At 27.1% G+C, this 27,344-nt stretch overlaps 1 protein-coding gene across 5 annotated transcripts in view; it reads right to left on the bottom strand.

Moving 5' to 3' along the window:
- Nucleotides 1–27,344, bottom strand: part of LOC142323932 (uncharacterized) — a 483,338-nt gene that overhangs the window by 265,366 nt on the left and 190,628 nt on the right. For all 5 annotated transcript variants that reach the window (XM_075364308.1, XM_075364309.1, XM_075364305.1 and 2 more), the window contains exon 2: nucleotides 11,106–11,144. The gene's annotated coding sequence lies outside the window, so the exon portion shown is untranslated. The remainder of the gene's footprint in view (nucleotides 1–11,105; nucleotides 11,145–27,344) is intronic.

Genomic DNA, 27,344 nt, shown 5'->3' with positions numbered 1-27,344 from the left:
TAATGAAGATTTTCGAAGTATTGTATAACGGGAGAATTTTGGAAAATGAGCTGACGTTCAAAATGATGAAAATGGGTTGATATTCAAAATTTATTAATTGGCTCAAATAAGAATGATAGGGACTGTGGCAGAATGTTGTTAAAAATTGACAAGTTCGTGATCATAAAATGAGATAATCAGGATTAAATTTTTTTCTAGTAGGAAAATTTGACAGTAAACGTAGAAAAAAATTATGAAATGGGCAATTATAGATGTAGGTGGAGGAGATATGTGAAATCTAAGATAGGCAAGAATAAAAATAAATATCTGTAATTAAAAAACTGATGATTAATTTCTTACGTTTACATCACTACTACGCTATATGTATATATATATATATTTATATGGCATATGATTATGGTCATGCCTTTTCTGCATTATGTAAAATAAGAACATGAAAATTATAGTAACATTTCATATTAATGGGATATGCATATAATTACAATTATGTTTCTATGATATTAATAAATACACCTTTATATATACAGCTGCTTCTTTCTTTCTTTTTTTATTAATAATTTTTTTTTTTTAGTTTTTACTCTGAGATGCCAGTTTGGTCAAAGGTTTTACAGTTTTCCTTGATACCTCCGGCAAATATTAGAATAAATCCTCCTTTTTTATACATAAAATAATACACCCACCTATTCCTGACGTAATCTATAAATATAGTATATATATATAAAATTATGAACTGATTTAAAAAATAAATTTTCTCCACTTTTATCAATATCTTGGTTCTTATTCGAATCGACCTGGTTTTTATTTTTATGAAAGATCTAGAATCAACAGCTATGGTTATTAGCCAGTTGGAAATTGGTAGAGTATGAGAATATGTCATAACTGACTGGGATTCCAATTCGGAACGAGCTAATTTAAATATAAAATTTAATAAACACATAATCAGCATCATTCACAAAAAAAAATTATTTTAATAAAATCTAAATCTTCGTTGTTTTTCTTAATGTTCAAATGAAAATAAATTAATTTTATAAATGGAATTCATAGTATAGATTTCGATTGATCAATAATGATAAGCAGCTGACTTGGAATACAAATTTTAACATAATATGTAAAGTACTGGAAGATAGGCGTAAGTGTTTTTATTGCTTTTTAGTAAATTTTTATTGCCGTCCTCTGTGGCATAAGTGGTAGCGTCTCGGCCTTTCATCTGGAGGTCCCGGATGAAAGTATCATAAAGTAGAAGTATCATAAGGCGTATCTAGTTAAAATATGTGTATGTCTTCATTTATGTAAATTAATTAATGTTTAATCCTTGTTCGAGTACCATTGATGGACAGTGGTCTTCACAAAGGCATTCAAAGTATATTTAATTGTACATTGTCAGATTAAGGCATTTTATTTTTATAGTTTTGAATGAAGTTTAATAAAAATTTTAAAAAAAGTAACAATAATAAGACTGATTTATTCAAGGTGGGCTGTCATTTGTATACATGTATTTAAGTTCTTAATTGAACAGATGTTGCTTAATTTTTCATAAAAACTTGACCAAATAAAATAAATTTTAACTGATTTCTTAATACATTGGTAAATAAATAAATACTTTTTATAATTAATTAATAATTTCTGCATTAATTACATATTATAACATAATTTTTCTAACACATACATAACTAAAACCATAACTGGATGTGTATTACAAATCGTAAACGAGTTAAGATTAAAAGTTCTATTAACATAAACCATAATAAAAATTCATCATCGATTATTTATTTATTTTTTATTCTTTTAGAAATAATATGCATTATCATTATTTCATGACTAATGACAATTATTCATTTATAAAATAAGTTTCATAAAAAAAAAACCACTTCAAAACAGTTATGAGTAGGCGAATAGATTTCTGAAACTCTATGCCAAATGAAATAAGTATGATTTCATTCATAAAAATAATAATATTATGACGAAAACAATCGCTTAAGTATGATTTAAAATTTATTCATCGATAAAATTACGGGAAAAAACAACAAATTACATGCAATATTTAAATGGAAAATAAAACAATATAAAAAGGAAATCATAAGGATGTAGATAATCTAATTAATGTACGATTCCTAGTATAACAGAAAATTTATTTAAAATTCTATTATATTAAATAAAATAAAATCAAAATCGCAAAAGGCTGCATAAAATGTCAAGTTTTATAATAAAAATTATCTACAATAAAAAAAGAATTCTTATATATCTATTTTAAAATGAAGAATTAATAAGATTAATAAAAAAGAGCTCAATAAAGAAAACATATCAATAAGAAAAAAAATATCAATAAAAAAATGTAAAAAAAAAACATTTTTTATAGCAAAGCTGTTTCTATGTATATATAATCATAAAAAATATGGATACTTTAATCATAATAAATAAATATGTAAATACCCTTTTCAACGGCTTTATTATAACCTTTAAATTACGCGGCTGTAACCTGCATCATAATGTACATAATTCGTTATAAAAACAGTTTTCATTATGATACAGGTATTCAACCAATCAAACCCCTACTCTTTCAACCAATGCTCAATCAGAAGCGAGTATTGTTTAATGTATCAGTTGTTTTTTTACTTTGCTTTTAATCCGGGTTTAATAGTTAGCAAGCAGAGGTTAATTTGAAGATACACCTATAAGTTTATATATTACAATGTTTATCCTTTTGTTAATTATGTCGGATGCTGAAGAAGAAATATCTTTAACACCGATCGATATTGAAGAAAAAGCACAACTTATGATTAATTACCTATTGACACGTAATCCTATTGATCAATAACTATTGAAATATATTGTTTGATGTATTCTTAGAAAAATTAAAAAAAAAAAAATGTATGCTATCATTTTTTTAAATCAATAATCCCAATATTTTCTCAGCCATAGAAAAAATATGGTATGCTACCCTCTATACTGGCCATTAATGCACTCATGTGGTACGACACTCGTCAAGGCTCGTGTCGTAACTTACTTCGCATTCGTGTATTAATGGCTATCATTGTAGGCTTCTTGCATAATTAATCAATAAAATTATGGGGTTTTATGACTATTTTTACAGATTTAGTATTATCCTATTACAGGTAATAAATAACATTTTAATAATTTTTAATCAGTTTTCATTGCTATATTTTATGATAATTTTTTTTCAATAGTTTGTTTTATCAAAAGGTTTTACAAATAAATAAAAAAAAACAAAATTCGTACTTAAATATGATTTTGAATAACAAAAAAAAATCTATAATTGAACCACTTGATATTGCAGTCAATATTTATTATATAAAGTGACAAAACTTATTACCGGATAAACCGAATTTGATGAAATTAGGCACAGAGACTCGTGTATATGGGACAATTTGTTGGTAAAAATTTGGGGTCAATTTCTCAAAATTTTGCAAACGTAAGCTATCTATATTAAGCTTATTACTTGCGTATATGCTTATCTTACCATTCACAAAAAAAAATTTCTCCCCTTTCCCAAAATTCGAAAAAAGTTAGCTTTTGATTTTTTGCGTGGTTTTTAATCAACATTTTTGAATTATCGATTAAAATATCGATTTTTAAAAAAAATATCATGTATCATTGTTTTTCCACTATATAACAATAATTAACCAATGCCATAAAAGTATAACAACTTTGTCGTCAGCTTTTTTATATATCATAATGACAACAAAATTTCCGTATGACATTTTTTATTTAATTGATCATTATTTCATTACAATTTGGATAAAATCATTAAATATAAATAAAATATTAATTACATAGTTAGTTGTAGTAAAACAATTTTCAAACAAATACTGTTATAAAGTTTCTACATTAACGAACAATCTCACAACTACATAAAGATACAATGTCTTTTTGTTTCTAATAACCGCGAAAACTACTGAATCAATCATTACGAAATCTAACTGTCGCTTTCTTATGATCCTTCGGAATATTACCGCAGTTCAAACCTCACCAATCTCGTTACTATATAAATCATAAATAAAAAATAAGACGTATAAACAACTTAGAACTATTTGTAGAAATATCATCATATACAGTATCTATATCGATAGATAATGTGTATATATATAGAATTACAGATTCATTATATATATATATATATATATATATATATATAATAATATCTATATATAATATATAATATCATTTTTTGTCCATGTTAATATCGGCTTCTTCAGACAGTTATTATGTGATTTACTAAATCTAATGTTATCGTCTATAAAAGGTAAATCTGTAATATTATCGTAAATAAAAAAGAATTAGTATGATAAAAAATTAAAGGGAATAACGTACGTTTTGCATATTTAACAATTGATTAGTTTTTCATCCAAATTAATCTATTTTATCCAGTAAGTTATAAACAGAAAAACTTAGCAACAGTTCACACACAATTACTAAAAAAAAAATTTCCAACTTTTGAAGTTTTATACGCACATGGAGCGGGTGAAGCCGCAGCTGGGATTAAAATATGTATAAACTTTCATTAAGAAACGTAAAGAATTTCAGGATATATTCTACAAGTAAAAATAAAGAAAAACGTTAATCCAGAAACGCTTCGTTTTCGAACTAAGCTTATGGATAATTTTGCTTTGATTTCTGCTCCAAGGATAAAATAAAGCGATACTGAAATTATCTGAACTTAAGTTAAAATTTAAATTTGATGTTTCACTTCATTTTTTACCTAAAAATTTAAATAAACCTGGTTCTATTAATTTTTTTTTCTCTAACAAAAAAATTGGTTTCGCAAAACATAATTTTTTAGTATTGACATAAATAATATCGTTAGATTACTAGAACACAAATCAAATTTTTTAAAAAATTTGTAGAGAATTTAATTCTGAGAAAATTTATGTACCATTACCGAATGCGAAGAGTAATTTAAGAAATTGGATTTTTATTGAAACAAAAGAGATGAAACGTGGAATAGTCTATTTGCAACGTGATGATATTTATTATATTATAATATCAGATTCATTGAAATAAGTCTAATTCTACAAATACCTGGTTCGTCAGCTGGCATTGTTGCCATATATTTTGAATCATTTTTCTAAAGTATTTTCTGTGATTCAGTGATTGATTCAATTTCATTAAAAAAAAAAATTATTAATGAGATATTTTAATTTATTTAAAAAATTTTCATAGACCATACTTCTAATGTAAAATTTTGTCGTCAACCTCCGTGGCTGAGTAGGTAGCATCTCAGCATTTCATGCGGAAGTCCCGGGTTCTAATCCCGGTCAGGCATGACATCTTTTCATACGCTACCAATTTTCACAGGGCTAATGACCATAGTTGTTGATTGACCGCTCTTTCATAAAAAAAACTATATATCATGTAAAAGTTTTTTTGAAAAAAAGTTTCCATTAAAATATTTTTTTTGTGTTTTAAACAACGAAATTTTTTTAATTAAAAAAAATTCTTATCTTTTTTCAAATCAAAGTATTATTAATCTATATAAATTTTACAATAAAGATGAATAAATATAATTTGATATATACTTCATAAGATGTTGAATTCTTTCTTCGTAGTGCAAATAAAAAAAAATTATTTAAAAAAAAAACAAAAAATAAAATACTGACATGCTTTTTCAGAAAATATAAAATAAATAATACATCTGGAAAAACCTTTTTAAACACACATATAATAATAATAATAATAATAATAATAATAATAATAATGATTGTGACACGAATATAAATATATTAATTCTGTACAGAATTAATATAATTCAATGATTTTATGTGATATGACTTTATGTTACATTTTTTAGCATATAATAGTCGAAATTTAGTTAAATTGAAAAAAAAAACTTTTTTATACAATCTTTTCAATTTGTATAACGTATAATTTACTCAGAAGCTGTACGTATAAAAAAACATCATCAGACTTAAAAAGTAGAAAGAAAACAGGAATGTCATAAGATATTACGTTAAGTTCGTAAGTGTATATATATATATAAATAAATACATACACACACACACACACACACACACACACACACACACACACACATATATATATATATATATATATATATATATATATATTGTACGTGTGTGTGTGTGTGTGTGTGTTTTGCGTGTTATTTATTAAGTTTGTGTGGGAAGTAAACTGTCATTGTATGCAATGACGATGAAGAAACGTTTTTCTAGGTCATTGAATGATTTTTTTAAACTCAATTGAACAAGAATAAAATATATAAGAATAAATGAAAAACCGGTTTAAGCAGTATCTTTTTGCACTTTTATATATAAAGAATTGTCTATAAAATATACTTAGTACTTTTCTTTAACCTAATATGCACTTAAATTTTTTTTGTAGGATAAACAAATGTTCAAAAAAAATGCCGGTACATGGATGTTACATTACAGACAAGCATCAACTTTACAAAAATAAAAATATCTGACAAAAAATTTCATTTTTTCTTGCTACCATTCATTCACAACACTTAGATGTACTTGGATGCCCAGCAGACATATGCGTGATAAACCGAACGTAGGCACAATATTAAAAAAAAAATCACAAATATAAAATGTAAATCTGATGAAAAGTAATTTATCCCTCAGATGATTCAATCATATATATTCATTATACTAACGTTTTACTTCTGACAATAATTAAATTACGCTCTTTTAATAACGAAAATATAGAAAAATGTGGAAATTTTCAAAACTAAGCGAAGCAAATATAATAAAAATGGAAAGAAAACATAGAAAAAAATACGTAAATGCTTATGACATGTACTCGTACTTGTTATACAAGAAATCTTTTTTAAATTCAACTTTTTAGAGAGTTAAGGCAAAAAAAAAAACTAGGTTAATGAACCCTAATTAAGACATTTTGGTTGATTTGTATAATTTTGGATTAAATCTGAGTTTAAATGATAAAATCTGCTAAACAGCATAAAAGTTTCTAACATATGCAACAGCATATGGAAGTAAGACCTAGTAAATATTTAGCAAATAACAGAAGGGAATAAAGAACAAGAATATAGAGAAAATGAATAAAGAAGATTATAAGAATAAAAAAACATCAATTGACTGCTAAGAAAAAATTTCAGATTTATTCTTACCTATGATTTTTTTTTACTATAACAGCAGGCAAAGGTAGCAGTTACCATCGCAATAACAAAATTACAGTATTTAAATTCTGAAAATGATATATAATGATACAGATTGTTTATATAAAATTATAATTTGTTAATTTAGATATAAAACTAACAAACATCCATCGTATTAGTACAACTGATTTAAACAGAAGACATAAAAACGGAATTACGTTTGCGCAAGAAGTTTTCAACATTTGTAAAACCAAAAATTAAAAACATACTATTGTACTACAAGTAAAAAAATATTTATGCTAATATAAATCTAATAATTACATGATATAGATAACAAGATCAAATATTCTTATATTTGATTGGTTAATAGCAATCAACTACTACACGATGTTGTTCATGTAGCTTTATAATAATAAAAAAATAAAAAATAATTATTTATGTAACAAAACAGAAAAATGACAAACTATCAGAGAATTCGTAGTGAAAAAGTTCATAAAAGTAGAGTAGAACCGTCCTAACTTTGATATGATGGAATTGAAGCGTGAAACAACTGTTGCTATAGTAACGAGCGCTACCATTCCGCCACATTGTTTAGCGGCCAGAGTTTCCATGGAAACTCTTACCTTACTAACTAATTAAAATTTTTTTTGCCTATCAAATGACTGGAAAATTTTAAGTGTACAATACCGTTAAAATAACACTTTACACCGGGTGATTCTAAAATAACTTCAAAAAATTTAAAAGCATATAAAAATTTATTGAGAAACAGATTCGGTTGAGGTCTCATTTTATTGTAAAACATATTATGTTGTTTGTCATCCAACATTCACTCTGGTTCAGTATGGCTTCCATTTGTAATGCGATATACATCTCACCTGAAGTCTCTTTCATTGCAGACTGTAGCCAGCAATTCGGGCGTTACCTCTGCAACTGCGGCGTTAATTCGAAGTCTTAGTTTAACAATATCGGCACGCAAAGGTGGTACATAAAACCCATCTTTAATGAAACTGCAAGACAAGATCTATCGGAGTGAAATCTGGGAAGCGAGGTGGCCATGCAATTGGAACTTCACGACCGATCCACCGACCTGGTAATCGAGTATCAAGAAAATCTCGGAATTCTAGACGGTATTGATGTGGTGCCCCGGCTTGCTGATAATAATGGCATCCATTTTGGTAATCATCGTCTTACAAGCAATTAAAAACTTTTGAAACATGTCCAGATAAACGATACCGTTTAAGGGTGCCTCCTGGAAGAAGAACGAGCCGTACAGTCTTTATTTGTTTAGGGCTCAAAAACCATTGATTTTAGGGCTATCACGAATGTGCTACAAAGTTTCATGAAGGTTTTCGTTACCACATATTCGGCAGTTATGGGTGTTCACCTTGTCGCTGATGAGAAACGTTGGATCATCACTAAAAATTATATTTTCTAAAAATACATCGTTATCTGCAATTTTACCCATCATTTCCACACAAAACTGCAGCCGAGAAACTTTGTCATCATCTGTAATGTGTAGAACCACGGTTAGTTTGTGTGGCTTCAAGTGCAATCGTTTAAGAATTACGCGCCAGAGAGTCGTTTGTATAAAGCCGATCTTATGTGACGCATGTCGAGTTGATTTCTTCGAACTACGTGCAAACCTTTCTCTGAATTGTTCTACAACAGCTTCAGGGACCCCGTGGGTATTCTGGTTATTTTGTATGTTTAACAGAACAACCTGTCTCAATGAAGGTTCTGTGCCAAGAGTAAATTATATGTCTACTAGAAGAATCCCTACCGTACTCTACGAGAATTACGATGAACTGCAGTTGCCGACTGCAAATTGTGAAACCAAAACACACAGCGAGTCCGTTCCGCACCAGTAAATGTATGCATTTTTAACAGCACTAGTGGCCAAATTCGGTACTAATGAACTACGTGAGTCAAAACTTGATGTATTTTTCTATAAAATGAGACCTCGATCGAGTCTGTAAGTTACCTAAATAAAGTTTTATATGCTTTTAAAATTATGTTTTCGGATCACCCGGTATGTATATATAAAAGTAATTATTATCATTTTATTGTCATTAAAAATCATTCGTAGTCATTATAATTCGTAATAAATTATGCCACTTGTAGTACCAGAGTTCCCACTCCACTTACGTTTGGAAACGGTTTAAAATATACTTCTACTCCCGTTATTAGTGGGTTTGATTTTACAGCTTATTGAAAATTACTACCGCGGCACATCCCAATGATCATATAAAAAATAAAAAAAACTTTTTAGATGCATAAAATAAATCTATATTTAAAAAAAATTAAAAATCTGTTTTAAAAAATTGATAAGTTTGTAACCTTTTTTTAAAAATTAACCAGGTTTAGGAAGCTTATTTAAAAAATAAAAAAGATATCTTTCTGCTAAAATAGCAGAGTAAATTAAACGTTTGAAGTAAAAACATTTTTTTCCTGATAACTCTTTAGGTTATCATTTTTTAACAGCTTTTCTTAATTTATGTTTCAGAATGGATTTTATATATCAATCAGCAATTTTTTTCATTTGAGATATTTAGTCGTCTGATTTAAATGTGTGTGTATATACATATTCTCTGATCTCTGAGGCTGAGTGATATATATATATACATATCACTCAGCCCGAGATCAGAATAATGATAGCGATTCGACCTTTCATCCGAGGCTCCCGGTTTTGAATCCCAGTCAGACATGACATTTTTCATACGCTAAAAAATTCCATTTCCATATTCCCACGTACAAGTTTCTTGTAAGCTTCTGTGGTAAAAAAAATAAATAAATAAAAAAAAAAAAAGTTTTCCACTTTTTCATAAAATTATTATTTATGAACGAAATAAGTAAATTTAATCAGAAAAAAGGGTAAAATTACACGGACCAGCAAAGAATGAACCAGCAAAAAATCAAAAAGCTTCTATGCAAGAAAAATAATATAGTCAGAACATCGTGTGCGAAGTATAAATTTATCTACTTATAAACAATTTACTGAGAGTCTATCGTGTACGATTAGAAAAGAATATTAATTTTAATTGTTTATTTACTAGTTGGTTACGTTTTTTTATGGATCATATTTGGAGAGAGCCAATTCAGAGAGATATCTGTCGGCCACGGTATGAATTAATTTGTTAATCCAACCGTATAATCCCTTTTGTTACAATTAAAAACAATTTTTCTTTTTAAATCCATTCATTTATATCTAAAAATAGAATAAAAAAAAATTATGAGATAAATATATAACATTTTACTTTAGTATCTAACATAATGAGGCTCTGTCAACTTGCGAGCAATTCATCAGGTACTTGATTCGAAAATTAGAAATAAAGGTACCATAACAAAAAAATAATTCCCGCGTTATAAATGCGTAAGAAAATAACAAAAATTAAGAGAAACGGAAATAAAAATAAACAGGAATTAAGATTTATATTTACTCATATAAATAAATATAGAAAAGGTAAATTTTTTAGAAACAAATGTAAAAAATATATATATATATATATATATATATATATGTTTTTATAATTATTCGGTAAGTAAAAGAAGAAGAAACGACCTCCGTGGCTGAATAAGAAGCGTCTCGGGATTTCGTACGGAGGTCCCGGGTTCAAATCCCGGTCGGGCATAACATCTTTTCATTGGCTAGCAGTTTCTACCGGGCTAATGATCATAACTATTGATGCCCGTTCTTTCATAATTTTCGCTAATCATCTTATTAAAATTCCTGTCTTTCTATTCAAAACCAACAAATTTTATAAAATTAAAATATATAATACTTAGATGAATGGTTATCTAAAGATACTTTTACAAAATTTTATGAAATCACAATAATATACATATATAAATATATATTTTGCATTTGTTAGGTAAAGTATTGATACTTTTTTCTTTAAATATGAAAATTATAATCTTATGGAAATAAAATACAATTTTTAATTACGTCTTTATATGCTACTACTACATATATTACAATTTACGAACTATTTAATAGAACAATATTACTTACTATTTTCGTGGAAAATTCCTTCTGGCCCTGTGCCTCGCCCTAAAAAAAAATCATTTTATATTAAAATATAGCTCTAAGAGAAGGATTGTACAATTTTTCATTTAACTTAAAAAAAATTAAACTGTTTAATATTAGAAGAAAATAAAATCGAGACTGCATGGTAATTATTTAAAAATATTTCTTCTCATACCACTGCAAAAAATAATGTTTAAAAATTTAATACAATAAAAAAAAAAGTGAAGTTTTCTTTACTTCTTGTTTATAATATTCCAACAAAACGTTATATTTGTTTTTTTTGTTGGCTTGTATTTTAAAATGATAAAAGTTTTAAAGTTGACTTATATTTTTTGTTAGTTAATAATTTTAAACTGTAAATTAGCAGCCATTACTTAATATTTAAAACAACTGTACACAGATTCAATTAAGCCAATAATAAATCAAAGTAATAGGTACCATAAACTACTATTTTTTAACATAAACTATGTGTAATAATTTATTAATAAATAGTGTTTATACGATAATCTAACAATATACTCGTACGTATTTTTTGTTAGTTTCCCTGATTCACAGAAATCGTGGTCGTTCATACAATAAATTTAAGGCGTCTAAATCAGCTATTATAGCCGCTTCTTTTACTTAAAGCTTATTATTAGATTGCTGAATTTGGTATACATAAAACTTAATTCTATTTTAACCTTAACCTAAATTCAGCTTCTTAATATTGAAAAAAAAAATCATAGGCTATAATGATTTTTGTCTGTTACTACTTGCAATGTATATTATCAGTTTAATTTTACAATTTATGTAAAAGTAGGAGAAATGCATTTAAGTTTTTACTTTAACTTTTTTTTTAAATTAGCTGTACGAAAATTAAATTAACGTTTATAGACAGAAAAATTTGAAAGCATTTTTTATTAAACGATTTATTTTTTCTCGGAGAAAGTTTTTTTTATTATTATTTTTTTATTGAAAGTGCTGCGCATTTCGTTTATACGTGTTGGTTCTTCTATATTCAAGAGCAATACTTTAGATTAATTACTTTTATTGCAACATTCATTAACTTATAAAATTATAATCTTTTAATATATTTTATAAAATTGCTTTTATTAATACTATCATGATCACTTCGGCAAAATAATAAAAATATTTTTTAAATTTTCTTACTATTAAGATGGCATAATGTCTTTAAGGGACCCAATAATGTATAAACATATGTTTGTATGTAAGGTTTTTTGTTTTGTATTCATTCACAGTATTCTGCCATTAGGACAGGTTCTGTCACGGCTGCTGCTCTCTCCCTTGATCTATCCTTTGTTAACCTCTTTGTTTTAGCACATTTTCCCTTTTCCATAATCCTATTCATCATTTGAAATCTATTCTTTCCTCTTGCTTTCCTTCCATTCACCAAGCCTTCTATCGCATCCACTAATAAACACCTTCTTCTCATGCAATGCCCTAGCCAGTTCCTTTTCCTATATTCAATCACATTTAGAATTTTCCTGTTCTCTCCGATTCTCCTTAATACTTCTTTATCTGTTACATAGTCTTGCCATCTGACATTTATCATTCTGCGTCACACCCACATCTCAAAAACCTCAATTTGCTTTTTGTCTGCCTTTCTCATCGTCCATGTGTCAGCTCAATAGAGCACCATACTAAAAAAAAAAACAATTCATTAATCTCTTCCTTAACGCTAAGTTTAACTTTTCACAAACAGTCTTCCGTTAATAAAGGCATGCTTACTTCTTGATATTATTGTTCTAATTTTTACTGTGCAAGCCAGGTTATCAGTTATAAAGCTCCCTACGTACTGGAATTTCTTCACCTGTTCAAAAACTTCATTTCCTTTCTTAAGCACCATCCTCTCCTCTTTTTCACCTAATACCATACATTTTGTCTTCTTTTTGTGATCCTCATACCCAGACTTTGCAAGCTTCATTTAAGTAAGCATTTCCTTTAGTTTATTTGGGCTCTCCGCCAGTACCCCCATGTCATCGGCAAAACGTATACATTCTACTCTTCTAACCCCCGATTTTTATTTATTTTTTTCCAATTCAGAGAGAATTTAATTATTTCTTCCAGATATATACTAAACAGTGTTGGTGACATGCAGTATCCCTGCCTCACTCTCCTTCCAATCCCTATTCTTTTTGTTATTTCGTCTGCTTCCCTCACTTTTATTCTCTGGTTATAGAACAGCTCTTTTATTAAGCGCCTCTCTTTCCAGTCAACTCCCTTCTTTTCCAAAATTAGCTGTAATTTTGGAAAATGTACGATAAATGTCATAATTGAGAAATGTTGTAGGCAAAATGATAAGAATTCCAAGTTCCTTCCAAAAAACAGGATGTAGCCATCTCTAACAATAACAAGCATCCCATGCCAAGTTTACCAGAGAAAGTAAATAAGAATGGTTCTTCACCGACTTAAATCCACATTTGTTTATCACTATACCAGACTCACCGAAAATACGGTTGATATTCAGCCCTACAAGTCATATGTTCATTCTGTTATCCACAGGGCTTGGCTGTATAGTGAACATCAATACTTTTAGAGAAAGCAACACTTTGACTTATGTTTTTTATATCTTAGGTGTTTACATAAGTTACAGCTACAAGAAATACTGGAAAAATAAGAAACGTACTCCTTTACTTATTAAAACAATGCATTATTTTTTTACTACGTAAAACAAACGATTCAACAAACTCTACATACTCTGTATATAATCATATAAATAAATAATTAACAAATGGTAATTTTGTATGTGTGTTATATAAATATACATATAAAATAAATTACTATTATTATTGTATACATAAAATACAAATTGTGTGTGTGTGTGTGTGTGTGTGTGTGTGTGTGTGTGTGTGTGTGTGTGTGTGTTACACCCTCTCACACATACAAACACAATTTTTATTTTTGTAGCATCTTTATCAAAATTCTTTCGAGTCTTTTAAAATATTTTAATTAAAACTGTTAAAATAGGCTACATATTTTAACAATGTTTTGATTAAAAACATTTAATTAAAAACGCGTTTCGCAACAATACATCCATCTTAAGTTAATTATTAAAAATGTATATGTATTAAATAATTTACAAATTTTGCTTAAATTTAAAAAATTTTTTTCTTCTTCTTTAATTTTTATTTACTAATTAATTTAGGCATTTTCTATTATCAGGAAATATTTTATTTAATATTCTGATAAATTTCTAAAATTTTATAATTTACCTATTCATTAAATTATAAATTAATAAACCTTTTAAAAATCTATTACTTATAACAGATAAATAAATCCCTAAAGTACTTATATAAAAATAATAATTAATAAAATTTTCTGATCTCCGTGGCGAATCAATAATGTTTCGACCTTTCATCAGGGGTCCCGTGTTCGAATCCCGGTCGGGAATGGCGTTTTTTTCATACGAAAATAAAATTCCATTTCCATATTCCCAGGTACAAGATTCTATGTAAAGTTCTGTCGTGAATAAATCCATAAAAAAAAATGAATAAAAAAATATAGAGCTGTTCAACGGAATTTATCTATAACAAAACGGAGTATGTTATTATTTATTATCATTTTTATATATCGGCAACCTATAAATAACTATTGCAAGTAATATGTTTTAAAATAGTTATTTTATCTTTATTTTTACTATTTACTATTTTATTATTTAATTTTAATTTATTTATGTAGAAAAAATATCTATATAAAATTATAACATTTTTTAAATTAATAAAAGTAAAATATTTCATGATGATCAGGAAATATTTAAGTATTTATTAAAATATTCTCGTTTAATAAATAAAATCAGTGAAAAATATGACGTGAAGAAGAACAAATTTAAACTACCTACAAATAAAAGTAAAATTTAATATAAATTATTTAATATTTGAACATAAGGCAGGAAATATATATATATATATATATATACATACACACGTAAAAAAGTTTATAAAAACCGTTTCAAGAATTCAGGGCATGGTCCCCCACATCGAAGTAAAGAAAAAACTTTATATCAACATATGTCCGGAATCGCCTAGTTTACCGGCTGTCCGCCACTTTGTATATTTAAGATAAAAATTTATTTTTCAGGAATGGTTAATCGTATCGAGCTGAAATTTCCTATACTTCTCGGGTACCTAGAAGTTTACTTGTATAAAAATAATAGATATGATTTCACAATCAATTTCAAAATGGCGGCCATGTAAACGTTTTATTTGTTAATATCTATGGAACCGAAAGTTTATTCAGAAATGGTTTATTGCAAAAAAATGTTAAGAGTTTTATGACATAGAAAATGACACTTATTTATTAAAATCCGTTTATAGTTAACAAAGTTATGGCAAAAATTCTTGAAGTGAATTCCCTAGATTAAAAAACAAATTTTATCTCCTCCCGAATAACATTAAATAAGTGGATACGATCTCTACGGGTATAATTTTGTTAATGTTATATAAGTTATAATTTTTTATTATGTATGATTAATTTATAATGATTATATATATATATAATCGGATATATATATATATATATATATATATATATATATATTATACGGATATATATATAATATATATAATTTGTTTTATTTATTTATTTCGTCACTAGACGAAATTCAAATAATTTTGCTTTTTCAGTTCAGAAAAGAATCCTTTTTGTTTTTTCAAATTCCCTTGTGAATAACGCAGTTAGATGAATCTTTTGATATGTATTTTAGAAAATTAGTGCAGCTATTTTACAGTTATAAGGGCAGAAAGAAACTAACTAACAAATAAAACTATTTTCTATATAAATAATCTTCCATCTGGGAGCATGATAAAAAAAGTCGTAAAAATACATAATTAATCTTTTATCTATTAAAAAAAAATCTACAAGTCCCACAATTCATAATTTACGAGTGTGTATATATGTTTTTTAGAACACTTAAAATTAGATAATTTTTTTGTTTTATATATTTTTTTTTTTTAACAACTAATTACATACTTGATCATACCAATTCAATTGTAATCTGATTTTTAAAAAAATAACTCCATGTTTTATTTTAAACCGTTATTTATTTTACGTAGTATTTGAGATTAGTACATGATAAAATAATAACTAAATAACTACGAAAAAGTTACCTGATAAATTACATACAATTCACTAAATATATATATATATATATATATATAAACAATGACTTATTTTTCTTTAAGGTATAACCTAACTGCAATAATAAAAGTAAAACATAAATAAATCTATTTAATAACAATGTATAAAAAAAGAACTAATTTTATTATTATTCAATATGTTTATTAAAATAATAAAAATCTGTATTGATTGAAGGTCTTAGATGAATTGATTAAATGAACAAGGAACGAATGAATGATCGAAAGAAAGGAATTTACTTCAAGCCTATTATTAAAAGTAAGCAACAAAACTAAATAAACAAAAACAATAATACCTAAGGATATCTTATTTCTATGACAACAGATATTATATTATTCATTATAAAGGAGACAATGCTTTTTAAAATGACCTTGAAATGCAACCAAGGGGAGTGTTCTGTATATGTTGGTACTCCTGTAGTGCAACTAATTTCCGCTTCAATATATCGTGTGCTAGTTTTAACTATTATTTTATTTATTTATAGGGTCGAAGTCCTATTCCTTTTAGCAAAAAGAAACAAAACGTTGCTTCAGGAAGAAATTATCCTATTTCTATTAAATAAAAATGTAATTATTTTTTATAAATGTCAAATAAAATAACTTATAAACGAACGTTACTGCTGTAATAAAAAATAAATCATGCAGACAAGGAACTTCCAAATTAAGATATAATACGGAAGTAAGGTAGGGCCTCTTATTGTAAATTAAAATAGTATTTAATAATTTGATGTTTTATCATTTGGGGTCAAATATTTTCTAGAATGAAAAAGAACTGGTACATTAGTAAAAAATTCATAAAATTATAAACATTCTTTTGGGGTAAATCAAAAACTTTTTAAATTCGTAATTTTTATTTTTTATTTCGATTTGAACTTTTTAATGTATTACTGCTACTCATGATAGTAAGCAAAACCTCAATTATTCTTTTAATTTTTGTTTTGAGTACAAAAAAGAGAAAATAAAATTTTTTATGTACTTTTAACTCCAAAAATCAGAAAATTGCATGCTACTTATTCTATATTCGTAATTTATAAACTAAATTTATCATCTGATATAAGAACCAATTTGTTTTTTTTTTTTTTTAATATTTTCTCTGAAAATTATCCGTTAGAAACATTGTTTAGAAAAAAAGTTAATTTGAATATTTTCCCGTGCTTTTGATTTGCATAAAAATAATTGAAATTTCAAAGTTAAAAGAATATGTATGTGATTTATATGAAATAGATACACAGAAGACGGACGAGTAAATCATAAGAAGTTCACTAAATTTGTATGTGTTTTAGGAGTCATAGTAAAAAAGGTTTGTAGGCAATCAGAAACAAAAACAGTAAGCCATTTTAAAGAATATTAAGGTATCATGTCGGGTTTACAATGATGATGATGATGATGATTGACGTTGTTCCCCGTTGTTTTATGCACTTAAACAAACGTACTACTGCACTTTGACATGACAAATCTACCGAAATGCTGGAATGTTTAGCTCTAAAAAGTGACTGATTGAACATACAACCTCTACTTGTGACTGATAGTAAAGAACGTCATTACTCTCTGTGAAAGCAACTCAGGCTAATGGCTTCTGTACATCATGTATCTTAAATGAGTCAAAACTAATAACATAAGCTGGCACTGAATATACAGGCAAACCAAAAATTTATAAATGAAGAATTGTATATAGTTTAAAACAACAGTGGATGATACATTGGCAGCGCACAGAATGCCCCGTTATGAAATATCTTAATGTATGATTTGGATTATCAATAACTTTTTTTGATATTGAATTTTCTGTTTTTTCTTGAGTGATGTTAATAATATTGATTATTAATTTTGGCTTAGAGAATTAGAATTTATCGTAAAATAAATAACATTTGCGATCGTTGATCAAGGTATCATCTATATTTTTTCTGCATAAACTGGATTCTAATTGCTACGTATTATCATCAATTACTAAAATAAATAATATTTTATTAAATATTTAAAAAAATATACGAGCTGAAATTTGAACAGTTTTGGTAATATTTTTTTTGAATTTTCTCAAAAAATTATTTACGGGTATATTTAAATCTAAAATAACCTAAAATTACTTATAAAGACTAACTGCAGTTTAATTCACTTTAAATTAGATTTAAAAACTTAATAAATCATATAATATTAATAAAGATAAAGAATTATGTTAACCTGAAAAAATAAATAAAAATAAAGAAAATTCCAGGTAAAAATCCTAGAACGAAGAAAAATTGAAGATGAATGGAAACTCAGGAAAAACAACGAATTCTATAAGAAAATAGATAAATTATTTGATTTGATGAGAAAACGATGAATCTATTTCTATGGACACATAATGAGATAAATCCAGAAAGATTAGCAAATGGAGTTTTTATTTCATCAAAAAAAGAAATACAACACCAAAATGGATAACAGAAGTTAAAAAAGACCTGAAATAAATATAAATAAAAATATTTAATTAATATTGAATAAGACTAGAGACTTTTAAAAAAGTAATAATTTTAGGAATTCCAAGGGAGAACTCGAAAAAATCAGGATCTATCTTGATAACAGAATTAAGATAATGATCAAATTCTAGAAGAAAGTGACACAACAAAAAAGGAAGTAAAGAGTTATTTCTCGTGGTCTACAATTAGGCAAAATTCGAAAAAATTAATTAAAATTACAAGGTAACATTTCTTAATATGAAATAGTATAATTTTAATTATATTAATTTTTTTGACTAATATTAGAACCATATTGTTCTTCATTAATAATTTTCAAGAAGGAAGATCTTGATTAGAAAATTTTTGTTCCACTCCAGAGAGTTCCTGGAATAATAACTTAAGAATTACAAAATATTCATAATGAAAAAAAAAATTCTTATATTATATAAATATATGAAAACTGGAATTTTTTCTATATTTAGATAAATAAACTTTATTACCGGTTTTAGTACAACTGTACTTTATGAAAGTGAAATTAAACAAGTTTTTTAAAAATACTCTTCAAAAACACACGCACTCATATTATTTATTTAATTACATAAACGCGAATAAAGAATCTTTGTTAACCCAAATTTATTCAGTTTCAACTTTTGTATGACTTATTAAAAAAAGTAATAAAAATAAAAAAAAATTGGCGTTACTCTTCTAACTAAACTTTTGCACTTATATTTAAACCAAAAGGTGTTTACGCACCCCTTGTTATAATATTACCTTGTAAGCATAGTACACTCTGGTAAATTTTAATTCCCAAGTTTCGTTTATTTCTACTAGTACTTCATAACAAACATTAACTACAAGCAAAACGCTTTTCACAAAAAACTTTTGTGGCTATTCCTTACACCATTTAAACAATAATAATTAATATTTTAATATATTTCAATTTTTTGAAAACTCTTAACTTATAAAGAGATTTTTCTTTGAAAGTGAATATTTAAAAACTTTTCGTGATAAAATTTAAAAAAATTGTCCATTTTCCCAGTATTTTAGATTTTTGCTAGGATTATCATACCTGATTTGAGTATTATTTTCTGTCTTTCCTAGCACTGTCACTCTAACATTCGCAGTTTGAATGTTAAGAGTGCTGAACTATGAATGTTAAAATGACAATGCTAGGAAAAGCAGAAAATAACACACAAAAAAAAACAATTTAAATCTACTTCTCTAGCAGAAAATTTGATTAATAATGAACTTATCCGTGGTATGAAATAAGTAAACTATGACATCAGAGAAAAACGTTATCAGTGATAAAACTCAGTAAAATGGTTATTGAAATTATTACTAATATTTTTACTTTCTTGGCATCATAGCTCTAGAGTTATGCTGCAAGAAGAAACGTGTGGTCTCAGTCAAAATATGGGGAATGGGTTTATTTTTATTTCTCGACGTTTTATGACCCAGGGACCCCAAAACACAAAATAAAGATGAAAAGTATTATTGTTCGTACTTACTTATGAACGTGTGCTGTGTGTGAAGCTTAAAAACTTTTCACTGGATAAACCGATTTTTATGAAATTTAGCACAGAGACTCGCGTCTATAGGAATTTTTTCTTAAAAGTTTGGGATCAATATCTTCTAAAGATGGGGTAGATAAATTCTTTGGGATCAGTTTTCTCAAACTTTTTCAAACATATTCCCACTTTATATGAAGTTCTGTACATGCGTACAGAACTTGTTTTTTTTTTAAGAAAAATTGCCTCAAAATTCTCCCCCTTCCACCAAAATTGACAAAAGCTCTCTTTTTATTTATTGCATATTTTTTAACCATTCTTTTTATGTTTTCCTAGGTTTACTAGTTGTACAAATGACCCCAAAAAAATACTTTGGTAGGTAAGCAACGAATTAAAAAATGTCAATTTTTAGAATTTTTTAATACTTTTTTTTTTGTTTAAACATTACATTAAAATTTAGAAGGGTGAATTATGATATTCACCCTTCTTTCCCAAAACAGAAATCTCTGGTAACTTTTTATTGATTGTACATTTTTCTGTGGAATTGTTTTTAGTTTCTTTTATTTATTATTGTAAACGCAGACAAATCATAAAAGATGTTTTGGGAAGTGATTTTGGGGGCGAGAGAGCAGAAAAAACTAAAATATATCCTTTTTTTGATTTCTTAAACTCTTTTCATGCATCATTATTTTCCCACTATATAAGAATAAATAATCAATGACAGGAAAGTATAACAACTTTGTTATCAGCTTTTTTTACCCACGACGGAACGGAGACTGTATATGCGTTTGGGGTAAGAGGTTTTGTGTGTGTGTGGTATGCGCGCACGCGCATACCTGTCACCATTTTCCTCAAAAACTACTGGACCGATTTCGATGTGGTTTTTGGCATTATATAGATATCACTTCAGAGCAGGTTCTTAGGCATGTTTTAAAGTTGTAGGCCACCAGGTGGCGCTGCAGTAGATGTTTCTTTAGAACAGTCAATTTTGATGCGGTTTTTTTTGCATTACACAGGTGTCATCTCTGAGCAGGTTCTTAGATTAAAACGCCGTATATATTGCACCGCTCCCTGGGCGCTGCAAGAGATTTTTCTTCAAAAGAGGTTTTGAATGTTTCTAAATCTTTTCAGCTCCAGCGAGGCTAGATTATTGTGTGGATTATTAAATAATATGTGCTGGTCTAAACCACATATGACAATATTTTTTTACTTAACGTTTTTTGGTCGTGGTTTTTTATATTTTTAATTTTATGTCTTCTTTTTATCTTGAGTTTCACCTGTAATAAAATCATCATTCAAAATTCTCTCACAACTTTTTTTATTAAAAAAAAATTAATCTATAAATCTAATTTAAAGGGTAACAATTGAAAACATTTATAAAAATATATTTTGGAATTTAAATCAATTTTTTTGTTGGTGTTTTTGATTGAAGATTGTTTATTTGCAATCAAGAATGGATTTTAACTCTTAGTGTTAAATTTCAAAGATTATTTAACTTTAATAATTATAACTGATTTGAGTGTTATTTTTTTGAGTTTCTAAGTATTGTCAATTTTACTGCGAATGCTAGGAAAGGTAAAAAATAACACTCAAATTAATTATTATTTAACGGAAATGTAAAATATTGTGAAACATTTTTTAAATATACCTAAATCAGCCCGTAATAATTTGCCAAATTTATCAGGGATAAATTTTTGAATATTTATTCAAGGTAATTTTTTACCATATAGAGAGAGAAAGCGGTTTAAATATTTTCATAATATTATTTATAAGATTACTATTTTTAAATTTACTAAAAATTAAACTTATCATCGATTTGGTATTTATGTTATTATTTTATGTAAAAATCCGGAAATCGGTTTACTTTTTAAAGGAAAGGAAAAGGTAACCGGTTGAAGCAAAATAAAACTATTAGTATTTAAATATATATGATTGATTCATGGCACGTGTAAATAATGTTAAATATAAAATTTATTCAGAAATTTTATATAATAAATACATTTAAATAAATTTATTAATGATGAATACATAAATAAAATATTAATATACAACAAATTCAATAACAAAAACATATGAGGCAATACTCTAATAAAATAAATTAATATATAATATAAATAATTATAACATAGTATTTAACAGTAGAAACAAGGTCGGTTTAATAACATAGTAAGTTCGCAATCAAAAGACCATATTTGGTAGTTACCAGCTTATATCCCGAAGCATGTAACTCATTAATATAACATAGCATAATCTAACCAGTTATATCAAACTTTAACTAACCTTTTTGACGAATGTCAAAACTTAACTTAGTATGTGTATATAAGTATGTTTAGAATTGACGCCAGATTATTAGATTATATGACAAGACCTTCAAATAATCCTTGTAGACGCACCTACAAATATTAAAATTTCCGTTAAAAAATTTAACTTATCACTACCATCTTATATGGAATAATATATTTATTATTATTATTTATGAATTTTATTACGAAAAATTAATGACTTTTTTTTATTTAATGATTTAAATAAAGTAATTCATTTTGGATTAAATTTGTTTAAAAATTGATTAATGTTTTAAATATTGATAGGATTGTTTATTTCATTCATATTTAAGGTATTTGTCTAGATTAAACTAATAAATTCTGTCGTTTAATAAATTTACTTTTGAATATTAATTAAAAATGGAAAATTTCATCATTATTAATTTACAATTTTTACTTATATCATGATCAAATGAACTAAATAAATATCAATTTAGATTGTCGATTTTTATAGAAAATTTATAAAACCCCTTTCAAATTTATAAAAATCTGTACAAATATATTATTGTTACCCATAACTCATTTGTATACGATTTTTGTAAAGAAAATTATTTTAAAAATATTGTAGTTATGGATTTTTGATAAAGCAAAATATAAAATATTTAATTTGATAAATATTATATAAATAAATATTCATGTATATTTTCAACAACCGTACAAATACTTATTAAATACGACTAGTAAATGAAATCTTATGTGAAGATCTGAAAAGAATTAAGTAAAATAAATTGTCTTAATAGCTAACTGCAAATGGAAATATTAGATACGGTGATTTATAAATGCGATGATATATAACACGTACTTTTATTTTATCCTGTTGCTGATTTAATAACTTTTTTGTGTCTCAGCTTCCTTGTAATTACATTATAGAAATCGTAATAGGACCATGTTTTATTTTCGTTTTACACCTCTTTGTACACGATAATTTAAATATAAGTATAAAATTTTAAAGAAACATTTACTTTTGATGATGTTTAATAATATCTTTGTTTCTCTATATTTTCTTTTAGATTTTTTAAATTCTTTGAAATGTGTATATTTGAAAGATTATTCTCTTAGATTAGTTAAGATAATACAAAGTGATCCACGAAAAATGTAACAAACTTTCAGGACATGTTAAAATAAAGAAGAACGTTCATATAAACATAGGTTCGGAAACGTTTCGTTAGCAACTGTCGTCTGGTGAAAGATTTCGTCCTGATTTCTACACCTTCGGTAAAATTAACCAGATTGTAATTCTTTTGATCCAAATTAAAGGGTAAATTTAGGGTTTTAGTCTATTTTAAATTGAAAATTTTGTTTCGTTTAATACCTTGTTACAATCTGCCACATTTTCATTTGTTTTGTTTATAATAAACTTAAAAATTCTTACGTCTGTAATTTAGTTTCTGTAGACTTTATTCATATCATTTTACACACAATCAAATCCTCTGTAAGTTTTACTTAAATCGTTTATGTGTCTATTACCCATTTAAGAAAATTATTTTAGGCAGAAAATGAAACAGTGTGTTTTCGACCTCAATTCTTTGTCTTCTACAGCAGATTTTTCTATAAATACTAAAAATACAGTTCTGGGACGAATTTTTTAGTTTAGATTTAACATAAAACCACTAAATTTAGCTTTTACTTTGGGTCACAAGGATTGCAGTCTTACTTAATTTTACCGAAGGCACAGAGAGCGAAACTTTTAGATAGTTTACACTTGCTAAAGAAGCGTTTTGGAATGGAATGGAATGCAAAGTTGGCGGGAGTTTATAGATTCTCCCTACGGATCGCAGAACCTGGACAGAGTCCCTTGCTGCTGGATGATTCTATCGGGCGTGTTTTTAAAGGTTTATTTTAAATGACGGGTCTAATTTTTCAAGTTTTGTCTTATTTAGTATTTTGTGTTTTAAGGACGCATTTAATTGCATTCCAATCCGTTGTTAAACCAGCGTTATCAAACCCATTTTATGGGCCGACCGCGGAAGGCTAGGCTTATGAAACCTGTCCTCCCGACGTAATTCCCCTTCAGACCGTCCACTGAAGTCCTTTCGGTGCTAACGCTTCATAAGCTAGCAGGAATACGCCACAACGGGGCACTAACTATATGGAGGGAGCAATGCACGCCCCCTTCTCCGGAGGAGTCGCAATTGCTGATTTAAGTTAATTTATATGTAAGTTTTAAAGGAAGGGTTGTGTAGAAGCTCTTCATCCACTTCTGTTATGGCTGCCTTTCAGGACGCATCTCTGCTGGGCTCTGTTCCGGACTCCTGTCCGTGATGTTGGGACTAGTAGAGGGTCTTCCTTCTTCTTCATCTTCTTCTTCCGATGACCTCTTCATTCTTCTTTGGCCTGCACTTTCCGAGAATTGGCAGTAACCGAAGTTACATACCATAGAAGCGTTTTAAAACTTATATTTATATGAACTTTCTTATTTATTCTCATCAGTAGGACATGTTCTGAAAGTTTTTTAGATTCTTCATGAAACACTCTTTACATTTACTTTATGATTTATTATTACGAAATTAATAAACGTGATAATTAAAGTAATTTAATTTTTTTTATAATAATAAAAAATTAAAGTAATTTAATTCTTTTTTATAATAAAAAAAAAAATAGTGAATCAATCTTCACCAATAAAGATAAGGAAGTTGTTCTTTTCAAGAAGAAAAAATTAAACATTTTACAAATTATAACGATAAACATGTTGAATATATGAATTAATTTACGTGCATGCTCGAAATAATGGATGCTACTGACAAAACGTACGGCATACCGAATCCCATATTAGCATGGAAAGCTAATTTCCAAATAGATCATGTCGCCAATTTGAAAAGGAACATAAGAGAATTGATGAACGTTAAAGTGAAAATCTAATGTGGATATCACATGACTTCCTTGTATGTCTATAAAATTACATACACACATTTTTTACTGCACTTCATCTAAACCTTTTTCATTTGAAATTGAGATACGATCCTTTCTTTAATAAAGTGAACAGTTACACATATGCTAAAATATTAGTTGTTAACATCAAATATTTATACAATTATTAATTCAACAATCTTACCTGAAATATTAGGATAGAGTAAAATTCCCTTTATTACTCTTTAAATAAATGCATGTCTTATCTATCGAATACTATGTTTTTTTAAATTATTATGATGTAACCATTAACAAAATGAAAACAAAAACGAATATTCAGATGATTCACCAAATCTGATGTGGTCACCTCATGAATTACTTCTACGCCTATTAAATTATATATACATATTTTTTTTTTAAATGAAATGTACATTAAATTTTATTTCATTAATAACTTCTAATATTTTTTCATATTTTTTAAAATTTGTTATTATTATTGAATTATTTATTCTAAATTTTTTTTAGAATCAGAGGCTAATAATTGTTAATAAATCAATATATTTTAATAAAAAAAAAAAAAAAACTAAAAAAGAAGTTGGAAGTCTGATTCGAACCGATGTGCCTTCCCTTATAAGATACAAATATTTCATTAATCAAAATTTAATTTGACTATAACTCTGAAACCAATGAAAATAAGTACCATTTATGATACATAGTTGAAAAGCTCTCAATGACTGCTTATTACTGCAGTTAAAAAAAAGTCCAAATTCCAATTTTGTTTTGATTTTGGGCTTTTTTGGTCACTTTTGATTCAATAAATTGCAATCAAAAGGAGAGGTACGCAACTAGATGTTACAACAGTCTTAAATTCAAAATTACAACATCCTACGGCTAATCGTTTTTTAGATATGCGAGGTACATACATACGTACCGACGTCACGCCGAAACTAGTCAAAATGTATTCAGGGATGTTCAAAATGGATATTTCCGTTGAAATCTGAAGACCGAAATGTTTCGCGATCACAATACTTCCTTTATTTCGTACAAGGAAGTAAAAGGACTCAATGTTGATTGTGATCATTATCTCACCAAATCAAAACGAGGTATTTACCCAAATAGGACAAAGGTGACACATGACAGAAGCCAAAGAATAGATAATCAGAAATTATACGATAGCAAACAAGAATTCCAAGAATTACTTAAGGATCTTAAAACACAACACTGGCAAGAACTCAAGATAAAATTTAATGAAGCAGCACGAGCTGTTGCATACTCACCGCAGAAGAAGAAACATATTTGGTGGCATAAGGCGTGTGATGATGCCGTAGCAGAAAGATTATGGAAAAATTGTTTTGCAAATACAACTGAATTAAATCTCGTGAAATTGCGGCAGGAAAGGAAAGAGACTTGCAAAATTTTAAGAAAAGTGAAAAAGGATTTTGAAGTGGGTCTTGTAGACAAGATAAACAAAGAGTTTCAAAAGAATAACTCTAAACAATATTACAAATTATTTAAACAAAAGTTGAAAAAAAAACACACCCCCAGTCTTTGTTTTTGTAGGGACAATAAAAATTGCGACCAACGGTAGAGAAAATTGTGAAATTTTGACAAAATATTTGAAGGACTTACTCAATTGTGAGAAATCAAAGGAGAAATTTCCACAAATATTACCAGAACGGCAACACACTGACTCGGTGTCACAGGATCTGGAAGAAATTACGCAAATTATTAAAAATTTGAAAAATAATAAAGCTTACGAAGAAAAATTCATCGTGGCTGAAATGTGGAAGAATGCGGATTAAAATACTGTTCGAACAGTTAAAAAGGTTATAATGGGAATATGGGAAGAGGTATTGCCAGAGAAAAGGATGCTCGCTTTATTTAATCCATCCACTTCATAAAAAAGGGGACAAGGAAGTCAGTAACAGCGAAATTTCACTGTTACCTGTGTTACATACATGATCCTCTGGAAAGCCTTGAAGAAAGG

This window comes from Lycorma delicatula, chromosome 4 (genome assembly GCF_047948215.1).
Source record: "Lycorma delicatula isolate Av1 chromosome 4, ASM4794821v1, whole genome shotgun sequence".
Classification (NCBI taxonomy): domain Eukaryota; kingdom Metazoa; phylum Arthropoda; class Insecta; order Hemiptera; family Fulgoridae; genus Lycorma; species Lycorma delicatula.
Note: the sequence above shows the minus strand (reverse complement) of the source record. Positions and strands in the feature narration are given on the sequence as shown.